The sequence below is a fragment of the Vulpes lagopus genome, chromosome 21 (assembly GCF_018345385.1).
Source record: "Vulpes lagopus strain Blue_001 chromosome 21, ASM1834538v1, whole genome shotgun sequence".
NCBI lineage: Eukaryota > Metazoa > Chordata > Mammalia > Carnivora > Canidae > Vulpes > Vulpes lagopus.
Genome location: NC_054844.1, coordinates 22,635,125 through 22,653,667, shown reverse-complemented (window position 1 = coordinate 22,653,667; position 18,543 = coordinate 22,635,125). Strand labels below are relative to the sequence as shown.

Sequence of the window (18,543 nt, the reverse complement as noted above, 5' to 3'; positions counted from 1 at the left end):
AACCATCTTTAAGGGGTTTACACATCATTGTGCCTGGTGTGGGAGTGCGGAGCATCACATCTGTGTCAGCTGGCCCTGGGGTTGTTCTCTGTATCCTTCTTGGCTTCTGCTCTACTGTCTCTATCAGTAGAGGCCTCTATTCTTGATTCTGTAGTGGGCCCCACCTGGATTTTGAGCCAGAGCAGCTGCTGCTGATCTACTATTGTCTTGAACTTGAGGTCCCTTCCTTTTCTCACCCCAGGGCTTTCTCAGTCTTTCTCTGTGTCAAGCTTGTGTGTGTGTGTGTTGGAAATTTTCAGGTTCTTTGCACATGTACACAACCTGTGAAGAATAACCGATTTTAACTCAGTCTAACTGGGAACTTTCCTTCACCAGTGTTTTATTTCTCCATCGCCACGTTAGAAGGGTACAAGGCTTATGACGGGGATTCCCTGAGAGGCTTCTTAACTTCTCCATCCCCTCTCTGTTTTCCTGTATTAGACATAATGAGAAACTGTCAGCCCATAGGCCCTTGGATTCCTTTTATCCAGCTGATCTTCTCCTGCCCCACCTCCTTATTGGTTTAATAAGATATGCAGAAAGCCTGGCCCCTATTTCTGGGCTCTGTCTCTCTCCTTGTCCTAGATTTCTTTCCCCCTTCTTGTCTGAGTACACGAGAGTTCCTATATTGGGTCTTTCTGTTAGCATCCACATTTTGCTCTTGTTTTTTTCCATAAGGAATTTTTGGAAAACTTTAAACAAATTTCACTCTCAAATTCTGTCATTCAAGATTGTTGTCTCACTAGGTAAGCTGATTAATAGCCCCTTTGTTCTAGATAGTATTTGAGCTCCCAGCTTGCGTACTGGAATCTACAAAGGGCCAGACCTCCAGGAACTCCTAATTGAGATAGAAAGTATAGAGGGTCAGGAGGAATTATCATTACAGCATAGCATACCTAAGATGTCTGAACTAACACAGGTTATTTCATGGGCTCTCATTCCTTACCTCCTAGCCTAATTCCTACTCTCAAGTTAATTCTCTCCATTATGTGTAGATAGATAGATAGATAGATAGATAGATAGATAGATAGTATACCCTACCCCACAGAAGGGAGTAGATCCAGGTTTAGCGCCTCCCAAGACGAACTACTCATTCATAATCACTTTTTGACTCTAGGAATTTGGGATGCATACCCTTCCTGAGTTTTCTTTCTATATTCTGTTTATGCAGGATGCAGGCATGTAATCTCATGCAATTTTAATACATTATGGTCAATATTATTATATGATTAGGAACAGTATTTTATGGGAGAGAAGGGGTGCCTAATTTTGCCAAGAAGTGTCACAGAGGACTTCCCAGAGGAGTAAGCCCAAGGTAGGGATTAAAGATTAATTATAGTCTTTTATGAATAAGATGGGAAGTATATTTTTGAAAGAGCAAAGCTCAGTGAAGAACAGGACCTTGTCTATCATACTGACCATTGTGTTCCTATCACCTAGCAAAGAACTTGGCATCCTGTACATAAATATTTAGTGTATAAGTGGATAAATAACTATCTTGAGGGCCATCAAAATAGCTATTTTGAGTAAGTGTACAACAAGATGAGATTTGTGTTTTATTACAAATAATATGAGAGCATTGCAGTAATGATTAATGAAAAGGGAATGAGACAGGGAGGAGTTTTATAACAAGTTCTATGAAGGCTCCTGGGAGATTCCTTTTAAGTGGCCTCCAACCTCTCTAGATACTGAGAGTCTGTCACTCTGAACCCAACATATGGTAGTTTCCCATGTATGCCTTACGACGGCATGAGCACTGACTGTTCCCGCCTCTTAAGATGGCCCCCAAAAATCTAGAGATAATTCACAGAATATTTAAGAGTCACTTTCTCCACACCGTTCATATAAGAGATAGAGAGTTGAGGTTTCCAAATGATCTGTTTTATAGGCAATAAATACATTTTTGTCATCATCCATATGGCCTGCTATAATAAAAATACCATAAACTGAGTGGCTTATAAACAACAGAAATTTATTTCTCACAGTTATGGCAGCTGAGAAGCCCATAATCAAGGCACATTGTATCTGGAGAGAGCCTGCTTTCTAGATGGCCATCTTTTTGCTGTAACTTCACAAGGTAGAGGAAGGTAGGGAGTTCTGTGGGGTCTCTTTGATAAGAGCACTAATCCTATTCATGAGAGCTCTACCCTCATGAACTAAGTACCTCCTAAAGGCCCTACCTCCTAATACTATCACATTGGGCATTAGATTTTAGCATATGAATTTTGGAGGACAAAAACATTCAATGTATAGCTTATGCATAATATCTTTTCTGTATTTCTTGTTCAGAGTGGGTCTATAAATTTTCAGCATTGGCTTTGGTAACTAGGAGTCTACATGGTTAATTCATCTGGGCATATAACTGATACTTATTTTCAGAGTGAAAGACTGAAGAAAGGTCAGTAAAATACATGCAGTTTTGTTCCTTTGTGTACTAATTTTCTCTTGGTGTGTGTGTCATATTAACAAAAACTTAGTGGCTTAAGACAATGCCTGCTTACTAGCTCAGAGTTCTCCAGGTCAGGAGTCTAACATGGCTTGGTTCTCTCTGCCCAGAGAACCACAGGTTGAAATCAAGGTCGGCCTGGATGAGTTCTTTATCTGTACACTCTTGAGGGAAACAATCCGCTTCCAAACTCATTCTTGTCGGTATAATTCAGCCCCTTGTGGTTGTAGAGATGAAGTCCCTATATCCTTGCTGGCTGTCAGCTGGGGTTGTCCATAGCTCCTGTAGGCTCTGTAGGTGCTCCCCTATCCTGAAGCTGTGTCACATCCTCATTATGCTTTAAATCTCTATTTTCTTCTATCTTTGACCTCTAGCTCAAGATTTGAAAGGTTGGATCCAACCAGACATTTCCTCTGTTTTAAAGTCCACTGTGGGGCAGTGCGGGTGGCTCAGTGGTTTAGCGCCACCTTCGGCTTGGGGCGTGGTCCTGGGAGCCTAGGATCGAGTCCCACGTCAGGCTCCCAGCATGGAGCCTGCTCCTCCTTCTGCCTGTGTCTTTGCCTTTCTGTTTGCCTCTCTGTGTCTCTCGTGAATAAATAAATAAAAAATCTTTAAAAAAAAGTCCACTGTGTTATGTAATATAACCTATTTCGGAGAGTGAAATATTCACATTTCTAGGGACTATGCAGACCATGTTTCCCATTTAGGAGAATTTGGAAGGGGCATCTTAAATTCTGCATACCAAACTTTTATTTATAACACTTTTTTTTAAAACAAGATTTAAACAGCCTCTTACAGAGTGTAATCACTTAGAAAAAGCAAAAATAAAAGTATGATTTAATTAATGTTTGAAAACTAGCACATCTTTTGATGAAGGTAATTTTCTAACATCTGACCTTGACAGATGTACTATTACTAATCTTTAGAAATTTTACTTGTTTGTGACTCACTCACTTCTGATTATTCCTAGGATTCACATTACCAGAACAAAACATTTCTATATTTATTACTAAGAGTGTAGCAATGGGAGTGGTTTTTATTGTTTATGAAAGGAAAAACAAACAATGCCATGTAATCTATACATAAATGCCATCACCTCAAAGTGATTTTTAATAGTAAGAGCTTTGTTAAGTTACCTTGAATGATAAAGTAAAATATCTTTCAATGTTTTGGGGATTTCTAAATTTAAATAAGGGAAGTACAATTAGGGATGTCTGGGTGGCTCAGCAGTTGAGCGTCTGCCTTCGGTTTAGGGCATGATCCTAGAGTCTCAGGATCAAGTCCCGCATCGAGCTCTCTGCATGGAGTCTGCTTCTTCCTCTGCCTCTCTCTGTGTCTCTCATGAATAAACAGATAAAATCTAAAAAAAAAAAATAAAAGAAAAGGAAGGTACAATTAGTCAACTACAAACTCAGTCAACTACAAACATGCTTCCCCACATACTCCTCATTTCTGACACCAACTACAAGTTTGAGGGGTTTCTAAAACCACCTTCAGGTTTGAGAGTTTGCTAGAAGTATTCACTAAAACAGATTATACTCAAGGTTATAGTTTACTATAGGGAAAAGATACAAATTCAAATCAGCCAGGGGAAAAATTATAGGCTGAGTCTCAAGGTGATTAAGAATAAGGCTAAGGCTGAATCTGAATATGAGGCTTGAAGAACCAACCACAGAGCTTTCATTGTCCTCTCCTTATAGAGTCAGGATGCATTACTTTCCTAGCATCAATATAACACTATGCATGGAGCATTACCAACTAGGGAAGCTCACGTTGGTGTCCAGAATTTTTAATGGGATGTGATCACATACTGCCAAGTCACTGACTTTTAGTCTCCAGCCCCTCCTGGATATTACTGTTGAGTTGATACTTTTAGTTTCCAGTTCCTTCTAGAGGCAAAATTGATATTGCATGGCCCCAAGCCCCCATCCAAAATCACAGTTTGACTGCCCTGTGCCCAAAGCTCTCAGGCAAGCAAAGACACTGCTGCCAGAGATGGTACTTAGAGGGCCTAGAGATCACCTCTTAGTAGCCAAAGACAAAGGCCCAGATCTTTCCTTGCATAAAATTAACTCTTTATTACACAGAGAAAGAGGGAGGGAAAGAGAAATGAATGCAAATAGTAGTTATCATTTATTGAGGGCGTACTGTGTGTCAGACAGTGTGCTAAGTATTGTTTCTTTTAGTTTTTTGAACATTATTTGAAAGATGCTATGATTATTTTTGTTTTTGTTTTTTAAAGATTTTTTTTTTTTTTTAATCATCAGAGAAAGAGAGAGAGAGGCAGAGACACAGATAGAGGGAGAAGCAGGCTCCATGCTGAGAGCCCGATGTGTGGGACTCCATCCGGGGTCTCTAGGATCAGGCCCTAGGCTGAAGGTGGTGCTAAGCCGCGGAGCCACCTGGGCTGCAGATTATTTTTCTTTTGAAGATAAACTGAGATTTATAGATTAAGAGATTTACCCAAGACCATGTAAATAGTCGATGGTGGAACCAGTACGTAAATCCATGTCAGCCTAACTCAAAAGTACATGATAATGCTTTATTGCTTCCACCAAAACCAAAGGACAATAAGAACATATAATGTGATAAGAATTTAGGAGCAGTTATGCTTAAGAATTGTTTTCAGGACAAATTTGTCATTCAAATATATAAGAATGTGCACTGCTATTTTAATAATGTAGGATATAGAGGAAGAGAGGACTGATATATAGAATTGTTATGTCATTAAATTCATACCTTCCAAATGGATTCTAGTCAGCACTGTATCATTTAATTAATTCAAACAGATTTATGAGGTATGCATTATGTCTCAGGTGCTGTGCCGGCCTCTCGTGACCCGAAGATGATGACCAACATGTTCCTGTCCACAAGGAGCTAGCGATCCACTGGGGTATGTAAGCGGTTTTTATTTTTTAATATTATGTTACTTTTAAGCAAAGCAGAGAGCGTACAATGTGTAAGAAGTCTTTTGCCTACGGATCCTGCAAGCATTTGGAACAATTTTATTTAACTAGGTGATCTAATGATAAAGTTACTAATTTGGAGATCATTGTTCATATAACAAAATCGAATATTTAAACTCAGTTTCAATTTTTTGGTATATTCTTTAATAATAGAATAGATCTTCAAAAAGTAAAATTACTTCATGAAGAAAAAACACATAGCACTGAGATTTGTCTGTATTTCCTACTTACAGAAGTATGTGAGGGCAAATGAAAGGAGAATGGGAATGTCACCAGAGTACATCATGCATAACAACAATGTGCATTTCTTCTTCATGCTTGTAATGTTGATACTTTGCTTTTCATTGGTTACTTTAGTGATTATTTTTGCCTTTCATTTTCTCCTACTTCACTAATTTCTCCAATTGAGCAAAGTCCATATTGGGATAAAATAGGATTCCTTGTTTAGTTAATGTTGATTTTGGCAAATATATATTTTATTTAAGTTACAGTTTATAATAGCCCTCATGCTTACAATCCACCATGCAGTATGCTGGGAGTGGTCCTGAAGAAATAGTAATAGTAATATAAATATTACATTCCAATTATACTTTATATATTTTATAGCTTAATGTACAGGAATAGAGTTAGAAATAAAATAATAAATTTAAGTGAACTTGATATCCAGTAGCTCATACTGATGCTACACAACACTAACAACAATATATTTGGACCTATTTAATACATATATTAATATGCTATCTAGATTAAACATCATAAGTGCTGAGAGTGCAGTTGTGATCATTTTAAAATGTGAGCAACCCAAGAAAAAAAATGTCCCTTTTTTTGCAATATGATTTTAATTTTTGAAAGCATTTAATTTTATAAACCATATCCATCATCTTTGCATAGATAAATGTTGTGGCAATTTTTTGAATGAACCTTTTGGTTCCCTAAAGAAATTATGGATACTCTATAAATTTATAAATGAAAGGCCATTCATCAGAGTTATAAATATGAGTGGTTCTTGTGCTGATGCCCATGTAAACTTAAAGTGGTTTAATATCTATTGGCTTTTGCGTATAGTTAGAACAGCAAAAGAATATAGATACTGTCATACTTACATGGTGTCATAACATTGGAAAATGGTGAGAACGACATGAAATATTTTTTGAATAGCATGGCATTTCCTTGAATTACTGCTGGCAATGGAACATAAATCAACCTTGATGGATATTCCAAAGATGTTTATTAATCTATTCATTTAATCTGAAATACTCACTCTTGGCATTTATAGAGCCAGTTCAAAGGAAGTGGCAAGTGCTTCTAAACCCCAGCAGTTACTTTTAGGGGCCTCATAATTATGTCAGCTAGGTCTGGTTGGAATGGAGATTAAAATGCATAAAAATCCTTTCCTCCTAATCTGTGCTAAAGATATTTGCTTGACTGAAATATATTTTCTTGTGTATGTCTAATAAAAATCTCAATTTGTTCCATCGTTGATGAAATTTACAACATGGCTCTCTATTTGAATCTCCAGTTTTTAATCTGTTTTCCTCCCTACCAACTCCCCCAATTTGGAAGATAACCCTGTACTTGCATATTTTGACTGAAAAGGACTGGAAAACTGACCAAATTCAGAAACAGCATATGGCATATGATTTTGACAATATGTAATGAGACAGGTAGGATGGACGGATTGTAAAGATACAGAGAGGGAAAATCTTATTTGATAGTAAAGGTCAGAGAAAGCCAGTGGCACTTAAGCTGAAGAAGGAAGGAGAGTCAACTATGCATATGTTGTGGAATAAGATGGTATGGATGTGCAGGCATGTATGTGTGTTATTTATTAAAATATGGAAAATCTAGACATAGAGCTAACTTCTTTATTCAAATAATGTAAGCAGGATTAGGCTTCTTTTCATTTCTTAGCTTCCACTAATACAGATTCAGTCTTGGCTTCGCTTGGGAGCAAGATGGTGGCAATAGCATTGCTTCAGCATTAACATCTTCTCATGCTTCATTCAGAAAACACAGGAAAAAGAGAGTCTCTTTCCCAGAAGCCCATCAAAAGAGTCTTTGTACCAATTGGCTTTGATTGGATCACAGACCAACCCTGTGCACCTCTCTTGGAGCAAGAGATAGTCAGCTTTATCACTTTCCATGGGCTAGGCATTAGGAATGCCTCCCAAAGGGAATGGGGGTACTTTTAGCAGAAAGATGGTGTGTGGATGCGAGGTAGCAAAATAAATAAATAAATAAAATAAATAAATTGCTTCAAGAAAAAACATCACAATGGGTATATACACAAGCAATTTTGCATATAATTCCAGACTCCTGTAGATTTCCTAGCAATCCATGGATTTTAGGTTAAAAAACTCTAAAAGTGGGATGCCTGAGTGTCTCAGTGGTTGAGGGTCTGCCTTAGGCTCAGAGCATGGTCCCGGGGTCCTGGGATGGAGTCCCACGTCTAGCTCTCTGCAGGGAGCCTGCTTCTGCCTCCTGCTTCTCCCTCTGCCTGTGTCTCTCCCTCTCTCTGTGTGTCTCATGAATAAATAAATTAATAAAATTAAAAAAAAAAACCCAAACTCTAAAAGTAACAATCAGTGCCTTCTGGGAAAAACAAAAAACAGCATTGATATCCAAAGCCATCCAGGAAAATGTGTTTTTGCTTAGATTGTTTCCAGAATAAAGACACAAAATGAACATAATCTATAACTGGTTGTTTAAATGATAATATCAAATTAAGAATGAAAAAGAAGTTCTGTTTTCTTGTTAGCTAAAGTAGAAATGAGTGGTTCACCTTGAAGATGTTTCTGTAACTATTATTATATATGAGAAAAAGAGGCAAAATCTTTTATTCAAGGTAAAAACTTTAAACTGGCAGCATCAGAAGACTTCTATTAGGAAAAAAAGAAGTTTTCCAATATTGGCTCAACAACTTTTATTGCAGTGGGGGTCCTGTGTTTATGTGCATCCTAAATCCCTTCATTTTAGTCAGTCAGTTAAAAAAAGTATTAATCAGAGAATAAAAGGCAGAGCATAAGGAATAGTCAATTATATTGTAATAGTGATGTAAGAGACAGATGACAGCTATACTTGTGGTGAATATAACATAGTGTATAAACTTGTGAAACCACTAACCTGTATACCTGAAGCTAATGTAACATGGTGTGCCAGTGACACTCAACTAAAAGAAATTTTAAAATAAATGTTACGTGGAAAAAAATATTAATCAGATCTATGAAAGTAATTGGTAAAGAATATCCTTTTGATAATTAGCCCAAATTACCTGTTGATTTGCTATTTTTTTCTTTTTAGCTATATTTTATTTTAGAACATGTTTGTGATGTCAGTTATTCCCTTGAAAATATTTTTCATTGACAAATCTTAAGAAAATTGGTAGAAAATATAGGTCAATCATCAGAACATGTGGATACTTTAAAAATGCCTACATAGTGAAAAGTACACACTTTTCATTAATATTGGTTAGAGAACCATCTTTTAATAATGTGGCCACTACCATAGCAACTGCCAAGGTAACAGTAATAAGCATGCTTTATTTTTGCATAAATTTCTCAGTTTATTGACAAGCAGGAGTTAGCTTGGGATTCTAAGCTGCGTCACTGAACACAAGAGGGGTTTTTCTTCAGTGAATCAAAATATTACTCAAAAATGGGAAGGAATTCCATGATTGCCAGATGTTTTAAAATAATAAACATGTTAAGTGAAGATGGGCTTTACTGTGCCACCTCTTGTCTCTTCACACAAGCACAAACCTTCTGAGGTTTTAAGGCTCTTCCTCATGAATGAATAAAGCTTTTGAACCGAAATCATCTACTTCTGACTAAAGTGAGTTGTCACTGCTCTTTTTTAAGGTCTGTATTCTCAATTGTGAAGAAAGACATTATAGTTCTCCCTATCAATTAATGCTACTGAAATGCTACAGCTGTTTTGGAGGGTGTTTACTTTTCAGAATATTTCTGCAAAGGCTGTAATGTATCTGGCTTTCCACACTGACGTGTTATTTTTAAAACTCTTCCAGAAAGCCTCAGTTTACCACCCGTTAGTTCTTGCTTCAACTGAAAAGTTTGTTCTTGTTTTATCTGTTACCCCTCTGTGTGTATGTGGTTTTTGTTTTGTTTTGCTTTCTAGATTACAGTATATCTTTACACAGTGTCAATTATCTGTGAATAGGAAACAGCAGGTAGTTCATTCATTGAAAACTCTTGCTATACATTCTCTGTTTTTCAGATTCAGTTTTAGATTTAACCAAGATAGGGAGTTGCTTCTTACCATCATAATATTAGTCATCAGTGGAGTTTGTAGAAATGAGTTTTTTAAAGAACAAACTCTTAAAAAAATATATAGTTTAAAATGTTGTTAGACTTCCATTTTGGCTAAAACAAATCCATGGATATTTTTAAGGCTGTGAGTTAAAGCAGGAAGAAAGTGTCACTCCTGTAATCCTTTCTAAAGACAAAAGATTGAGGACCAAAACGCTGTAAGAACAATCCAAACTGTATTTTTCTTTACATGATGTCCAATTCAACTGTGTAGGTGTGAGTTTCAGATACGATCATTAAATGCTTTTATAGAAATGAATAGTCAAAACATACCCTATTATTTATTTTAAGTGCTTTTTGAGAAGGAATGAGTTTAATCCAAGACGCTGAAGCATACATTTCTAAAGACAGCTGCCTGTCTGAATAGGGAAAAAGATAGAGCGAACAGGAGAAAATCCACATACGTATTTGAGTTTCACTTTAGAACTTTTGGTAGCTTTGGTCACTGATTAGAGTTTTTCTCCAACTAGGAGTCAAAGAGACAAAACAGGTAATCTGCATAATCTTTCCCATGTTTTTGAAAAGTGGCTGTAGATGAAAACATATCAAGCAACTGGTCAAATAGGGCCTAAAGTTTTCTCTGTTTATTTGTTTTAAATCCATTCTTGACTGAGAAGGAAATAAAAAGAAAGCTTGAGGTTGGTGACAGACTTGGGTTCTTGCCACATTCTCAGCTTATTTCATGGATGGCTCTCGACTTCAGAGAAAGTTAATATTTTCCAGAGATGTTCGATAGGTATTCTAAATCATACTACAGACACCTGCTCCTTTATATGGATATGTTATCCACCTAGGATGAATCAGAGTTTTTTTTTTTTTTTTTAAGTATGCTTCCTTTCAAAAACCTCATTAATCTTAGTGTGCAGAATTTAGGGGGAAAGTTGTGTTTTGCTCGTTGACACTGTTTAATGTAAATGATTTATGATTATTCCTTATGTATACACGATAGGCACTTTATAAATTGGATTGTTCTAGGAGTAACACGATACATAAATGTTATTGCTATAAATTCTGAAGTTGGCTATATATTTTTGTATCATGTAACCAGTTGACTTATAAATGCTGACTATTCCAACCTGCTCTTTCTACTCAATATTGTAAGTGGTGACTTAGGTAATCCTAGCAGAGATATACACAGAGGCATTCAAACTGTACAGGAACAGGACATCTTGGCACCTCTCCAGCATGGTTTCTGGCTATCTTCCAGGGGTAATGGCAGAAAGAAGAAAGAATGAGAGGGGAAACTGAAACTATATGCAGTAAAGATGAATCTAAATGATTATTATTTTTTGCCCAGCAAAATCAAGAGCCAACTAAGAGAGAAAAGGGAAAAAAGCAGAGCAAACAGGAGGAAAGTACTATTAGAACCAATTCAGCAAAACTTAGACATCAATTCATAGGTAAATTTTCATCACATATTATTAAATAAGGGTAAAGATAATAATAGATTAACAGCTGTGTAATTATATATCTTTGCATCAATAAATACAGTGTATATAGAGATAACAATGTTTAGTTCCTTTTTTTGTATTTCTGTGAATGAAATGTTTGAGGAATAGAGTTTTACAAACTACTTGATTCTACTGGTAGATGAGGCCATTTTCTTATACTTGTAATGCTGTTACACTAATAGCTCTCATTTTTTACCATGAAAACTCACTATGATTTTCTTTCTAAGATCCTAGAGAACTTGAAAAAAAACTGAACAATTGGTCATTTTATATTTAACTAATTGTTAAGTATCAAACTAATCTAAAATGTTGAGTTAGAGGGGAAGGTATAACACCCATCTAACTGATGAGTCAGATTCATAGCAATTTTTTTCTAACTCCTGGTGTTGACTGCTTACCTGATCACATTGTCTTGACATTGGGGCTGCTTTGAATTGATCTGTGTCCTAATTTGTGTAAAGAAGAACCGGACTGTGAAGAATTCTATTGTGTTTATAATGCCTATTCTGATAGTGATTTTATAGTCCATTTCATAGGCTATTTCAGTTGATTCCCTTCCCCATGCCCTCTTAAGTATTACTGTCTACACAGTTGATCTGGTTACCCATGAAGCCAGTTCACATCAGCTGTTGGAGTGGCTGAAAATACAAGATCAGTAATTTTAAAACCTTGAGGTACCTATCTTTCACAAAAGACTAAATCTCATCAGGCAATCAATCCCACGTGAAAAGATCATGAGACTGAAATCTGTGTGTGTGTGTGTGTGTGTGTGTGTGTGTGTGTGACTTATAATAGCAAACATTAATTATTTGGTTGTTACGTTGAAGGAAATAACCTTATTTACTCCTTTATAACTTCTGTAATACATTTTTAATTGTCATACTTTCTGGAGCTATCCTGGTGCATGAATTGGAAAGAATATGCATATGCAGATATCTCTATATTTGTAGGTACTATAGTCAAAACAACTTATTTGCCTAGCTGCAAAGCTGACTTACTCACCCACTCAAAAACTCCCTAGAGGAAATAGGGCAAAAAGGTCAAATAGAAGCAATAAAGCCAATGATCTTTTACAAAAAAGTTATTTCAGAAGTTTTTAGTGGCACTGTTCATCTTCTGAAAGGGAGATCACTCCATCCCCTGCCCATTCCTGTGTCATCAACAGTAGCTTTGGATTCATTTTAGAAGAAGGAGGCCTGTTCTACATTGCTACTGCTATTCATTCAGGTAAGCTGGATTGAAATCCCAGAGAGACTGCTGTATCAGTCTAGACTATGGGAAGATTCTGTGCTGATAGAGGGATTTACAAACCTCAGTTCACTGATCCTGTAGAATCTTAAACACTATTTAAGATTCTGCTTTTTATTAAAGGAGGTTAAATTTAAATGCAAGACCTCCAGATTTAAATTTTTTTTAAATTTTTATTTATTTATGATAGTCACAGAGAGATAGAGAGAGAGGCAGAGACACAGGCAGAGGGAGAAGCAGGCTCCATGCACCGGGAGCCCGACGTGGGATTCGATCCCGGGTCTCCAGGATCGCGCCCTGGGCCAAAGGCAGGCGCCAAACCGCTGCACCACCCAGGGATCCCCAGACCTCCAGATTTAAATACAAACACTCACTCACACACACACACACGTAACATCAGAAAAATCCCATCACTTTTTGTTCACTATGAAATACTTATAGTAGCTGTCATTTACTGAGGACTTTCTTTTTGCCAGGTATTGTTCTTTGTCTTTGCATGTAGCATCTAATTTAAGCCTCCTAAGTACCTTGTGAAGCAAGTGCTATTATTATAACCATTTTCAGCTTGGGGAATTGAGAGAGAAAGAGAAATTGAGTGACTTGCTTTACTCAACAACTAGTAAGAGGTGGAGTCAGGACTCAGATCTGGGCAGATATCCCGAGTTGAAGCATATACTGTTAGGTTGACTTTTAAGCAATATGTGGTGCTTCACGTATGGATAGAATGTAGTGGAGCCATCATATGGTAGGAAATAGGATTTGAATTTCTTTCTCTTGTACTGATGGTCACTGTATCTCTCTCTCTCAGGCCCTGTTGTGACCAATGGCAAGTCTTATTTGAGACAGCCAGTCAAAAGTGTGTAAAATAATCTATGGCCAAAGAAGAGAAAGGAATGCACTGGTTAATATGAGGATCTGACCCTGGGACCTCGCTTTCACTATTGCCACAGTAAACAAGCAAGCTAATGAACCACAGATGTTAGTGTGTCATTCGTGTCTTACAGTTTTGTCTTCCTGGGTAGCTACCATCAAGAAGGACAGTGCCCTCTATGAATATGTATTTACTACTAGATACATCAATTTATTCTTTTGAAAAGCACTTTATCATTTTGGTTTTGATAAATATTTAAGCAATAATCAGTAGTTAGAAGTTTCATGCTAAAATGGATGCCATTATTAGTGACTTAACAACTTTTCCTGTGAATGTCATGTGTGTCACCAAGATTGGACTGTGCTGCCCGGAGCTATGTATATTCAGTTTTTAGAAAAGCTCACTTCACATGCTTCTTGTGCCTTGAACACTTTGGTTCTCAGAACTGCAGTAGTCACTAATTTCCAAACTCTGAATATGTAAAATAAAATACTTGCACAAAAAACCTAGGAGCTGTATAGGTTAGAACATTTGTTTAAACTAATACAGAATTAGCTTTTTCAGTTCCAGCTCCCTTTTTCCTATCTATTTGCCTTGCTAATAAGGCCTTAACTTATTCCTGTTCAGTTACCTTGTGCCATGATACCTTTCCTTTTTGGATATTTTAATTCTGGTTTGAGCTGACCGTCCTAGTTCACATAGAGAACTTCCACAGTAATAATAAAACATAAAGGCTGCTCAATAAACAAGGATGGTGAAAACAGTGAAATTTGATTCAAACTAGCCAAAATAGCATCTCACAACACAGAAATTCTATTACATTTTGAAATTGGTCTTCACAGATATTTTTCTCTGCCTGAAACATGTGTGCTAGTTCTATTTATATAAGGGAATAGTGACATCCTGTGTGTAGCTAGACTAATTGCCTCTGTAATTAACCTATTTGAGAAGGAAGTTACATAGAAATAAAATATCATTGAGTACTGAAAGAGGCAATTTTATCTTAAAGCAAACCTCTAACTTTACCAGAGGGTGTGGGCTAAACAAAAAAGAGTCTGTCTCCTTATTTTCCATATTTTTTTCCTTGTTTCTATACAATTCCACGGTCTTCTCTATTGTCTCTCTACTACCCTTATTTTCCATATTATGAGGTAAAGATTTAGTGTTATTGTGAGAAAATATTCTGTTTTTAAAATAGAATTGAGGATAGTTGTAAGTGTGGTGAAAGGAGATAGTCTTTTTGTTTCAATGGTATTCAAGCGTCTTTTGGTTAAGGGTAGGCTATGCATAGAATCATTTTGGTGTCTAGAAGTCAGCTTTCTTCCTATCCCTTGATAAAATTATATTAATTAAATTTAGAGAATGATTTGGAGGCATGGCAAAATCAGGGTTTTTCTTTTGACCTCTTAAATCCAGAAGAAACTATTAGAAGTCAATATATTATAGTAGAGTGTAGTTTTTGTGGTTAGAATTATTCATACCTCACCCAAACATATGACTAAGGGAGAACAAGAAGAGCAGTTTTTTTCCCCCCAAAGTGTCCCTTTTAACATTTTAAAAGGTAAGAGATTGCCAAGACATTTCAGAAAAGGGTGGGACAAAGTAAGAGCAAGAGGCATAGGAGAAAATAGTCAAAAGTATCCTGCTGTTTATGTCCTGATTTACCTTCAAACCCCAGCAAACCCAACTCTCAGGGCTTTGTCTAATCCTAGCTTTCTGTATAATCCCCTCTTCCATAATCAAAATGGTATTTTGAATCAATCAGATAGCTTGTTTCAGACTTTTTTCATGAGATTACAAATGTTATCATTGATATATTTTTCGTTTGTGTTTTGTGCGTTATACCTACTTGAAAGAGATTAAAGTTACGACCACGACTAAGAAGAATTTCCTTGTGAAATACTTGAGAAATTTACGCCAATGTAAGTGTAATCACTGTATTATATAATGATGGCTGAGAGCATAATAGTTGGAATGGAAATGGCTTGGAGTTTTAGACCTCGGACTTGGATTCCTCAGTTTGCAAGATAGTCTTTCCATGCTTCAGTACTTTTTACTGTGACGTGGGGATGAAAAATTCTTTCATAAGATAATCTTGAAACTTTCGTGAAGAAATATTCATGAAGTACCATGCCCAGTGCCTATTAATAAATGCTTAGTAAATAGTATCTAATATTATTTCAGTTAACATTTGAGAAAGCAAAATGATGTGGTTACTCAATAGTTTATTGTGAAAAAACTTAGTCTTATCTGGTTGAAGTGTTCTTCAAATGAATTTGCTTAATGGCTCTTCCATTTATTGTTTTATAATCTTTGCTGTAATAACTTTTTGCTTCTATTGATAATCTATATTAGCAATAGCTGGATTACCATTCTTGGAAGATGGTGCAAGGGAATTTTTAGAATGCATATTTTCCTTGAGAGAAATATGAAGTCAAAGAGGAGAAAGAAACATTGCAGAAAGTTTTCTTGTGCATTACCTTTGTGATTAATCCTGTAATCATTAATGATTATCAGATTGTAAAAGAAGCTCCATATGAGTAAAAGGAAATGCTCAGATCTACAAAACTGGTCATTTGGTCATGGCTATGTTTTGGCAATGGTGCTAATTAAATATAGTATCTGTGATCATTGGGGTGTCCAGCAGCTTTATGCAAGTCTCCCATCTGTTTTATTGGCGATGTTCAATAAGATAGGGAATTACATGAATCAGAAACTCAGAAAACCATCCTCAGGAGGTTCAGATTCAGTCACTGCTTATTATCACAAGATAATTCACTCATCCATTCAACAAATATTTATTGGGAGTACATTACATGCCACCCACTGTGTCAGTTTTGAAAATATAGTCATGAACAGAGTAGACAAGGCATGGGGCTTCACAGATTTTACTGCCTGACAGAGAAGGCACATAACATAAAACAAGTAATTACAATGAAATATGTAAGTCTTATAATAGGGGAATTTTTTTGATCTCTTAGCCAACTGAGTTGTGAATTCCTAATTGTAGATAGTGAGGGTAGGGGTATTCCTCACTGCTTTGAATTTCTACAGCATTTTATCTGTACCTCCATTTGGAAATACCTTACATCTTGCATTTAGTTCCTTATGGCCATGGCATATCTTCTAGGACTACAAGTTCATTAGACGCCAACCAGGGCACATGTGGGAGTGCCCTTAGCATCTTTCAGAGGATATATACTTGTGCATGCTACATAGTAGTTACTTAATTAGTGCTGTTGAGAGAATTGAAGCAAAAAAGAAGTGTTAGCACTTTACTTCCATCATCCTTTCTGTTTTAAATTCTTATATATTTCATTCTGAAATTTCTCCTTCTTTATATTCATTGTGGTTAGAGGGAGGTAAATAGCCAGTTGAAAGTCATTATCCCTCCTTTTTTCTCTTTCTGTCATCAGTTATTCTCTCAAAATTTAATCCACAGCAATCTCCTCTGGAATAAATTAATTATTATTTGTAAGACTTTCCAAGTTTGCTGTACAGTTGTCTGTAGTCTGTACTTTAGTTGCTATGTGCAAATAATAATGGAAGAAGCATCTATTATTTGTGGTCTGGCATATTTTGGGATATCATGATCAACTTTTTTTCTGCTTGTCACTGGAATAATCAAGATAATCAGTCTTAAGTTAATTAGTAACTAGTTTGGAAAGATCAGAACTCTTCATTGATTGTAAAAATGGTAGGCCCTTTAACCAATGGTTTAGTAGTCTTGGTTATCTCACTGTGCCCTAAAAAATAAAACTGAATTCTGACAGCTTTTAAAAAAGTAGGAAAATAATCAGCTCTTAGAAATCCAATCTATAGCTTAAGAAAATTTGGTGTTAAAAATGATAAGGGAGGTAGTTCTGCAAAAAGAAGGAAGCCTTTGCATATTCTCCTGGAAGGAATGGAGTTGCATTGAGGTTGAGAGACCTGAGCTCTGTGTTGCCTGTGAGCTGGGGTGTAATTTAGTGAGCTGACAGGAGGAGTGAAGTATCTCCTCAATATCTGTGTTTGGCAGAAGAGATGAATGCATACATCAGGAAACAATGTTTAAGTGTTTTATTTCCTTATTTCAGCCTGTCAAACTGTCAGTATAGTTAATGGCCACCGAGAGGGAGAGAGAGAGAGAGAGAGAGAGAGAGAGAGAAAGAGAAGAACAGAGAGAAACAAAGGTGCTATGGAATCTGAAAAGAAAGAAATCAGGAAAGCATTTGCATGTTTCTGTGGCATAATGGTCAGTCAGACAAAAATAACTCACTATATTCATCTCTCTACTAAAGCCAGATGTGCGAGTTCCCTACCTACGATCCCTGCAGCCTTCCGTGCCTTCATTTTTGTACTTCATGATTGCTTCATTTAACTTTGATCTCTGTGACTCCTTTCACTGAAGTCTAGATTGATTAGCAATACTTAAAGGATTATTTTATGCTTTATTCGTAATATCCAATTTTGCTCAGTTTTCCAAGTTTACTGTCTTGTTTATATTGTTTATAAAATCTGGTATTAATGCTGTTTATACCAAAAATGGTCACTCTTATACATAAAATATCCCTCTACTTTCTTTTTTATCATTTTGAGTTTTTATAGTACACAAAGAATAAAATTAGGCTGGATTTTGACCTATTGTGTCTTTAAAAAAACAGTGTAAAGTGAAATGACTAAATTAGACATTTATGAGTACAAAACTATTTTAAGTTTCTAAAAAAAATCTTAGCACAACCAAGGGATTTTTATTTTATAAAAAGGAAGTATATATAATGAATTGTTTTTGTACTGGAGATATGTTATTTTTCCTTAGAAATGGTAAAGCCTCTTGTCATTCACATCTATGTCAAGCTGAATTTTCAATCTTTGAATTCATTCCAACGATGAATACTTTTTATAATGAACACTTCTGGTTGCTTTATAAACTAAGAAGTATTTAATTAGAAAAATTGTTTAAATATCTATTTAAAAATCTTATAACATGGTCTAAGGAGAGGTAGTATGGGATATTAAATATACTAGGTCCTGGATCTGGCCAATCATGAACACCTGGAAGGCATTTGAAAGTACAGACCCTCAGATTCCACTCCAGATTGCCTGAAAGAGGATCTTAGGGATGAAGATCCAGCATGTGTATATATATATGATCCATGCCACATTCCCTACCCCCAACCCCTAGGTGATGTGGTCTATCAACTAGGCTAGGAAACAT

At 36.2% G+C, this 18,543-nt stretch overlaps 1 protein-coding gene across 12 annotated transcripts in view; it reads left to right on the top strand.

Annotated features, from left to right (window-relative positions):
* Positions 1 to 18,543, top strand: part of SOX5 (SRY-box transcription factor 5) — a 1,001,956-nt gene that overhangs the window by 177,890 nt on the left and 805,523 nt on the right. For all 12 annotated transcript variants that reach the window (XM_041735837.1, XM_041735832.1, XM_041735833.1 and 9 more), the window contains one exon: positions 5,302 to 5,378. The gene's annotated coding sequence lies outside the window, so the exon portion shown is untranslated. The remainder of the gene's footprint in view (positions 1 to 5,301; positions 5,379 to 18,543) is intronic.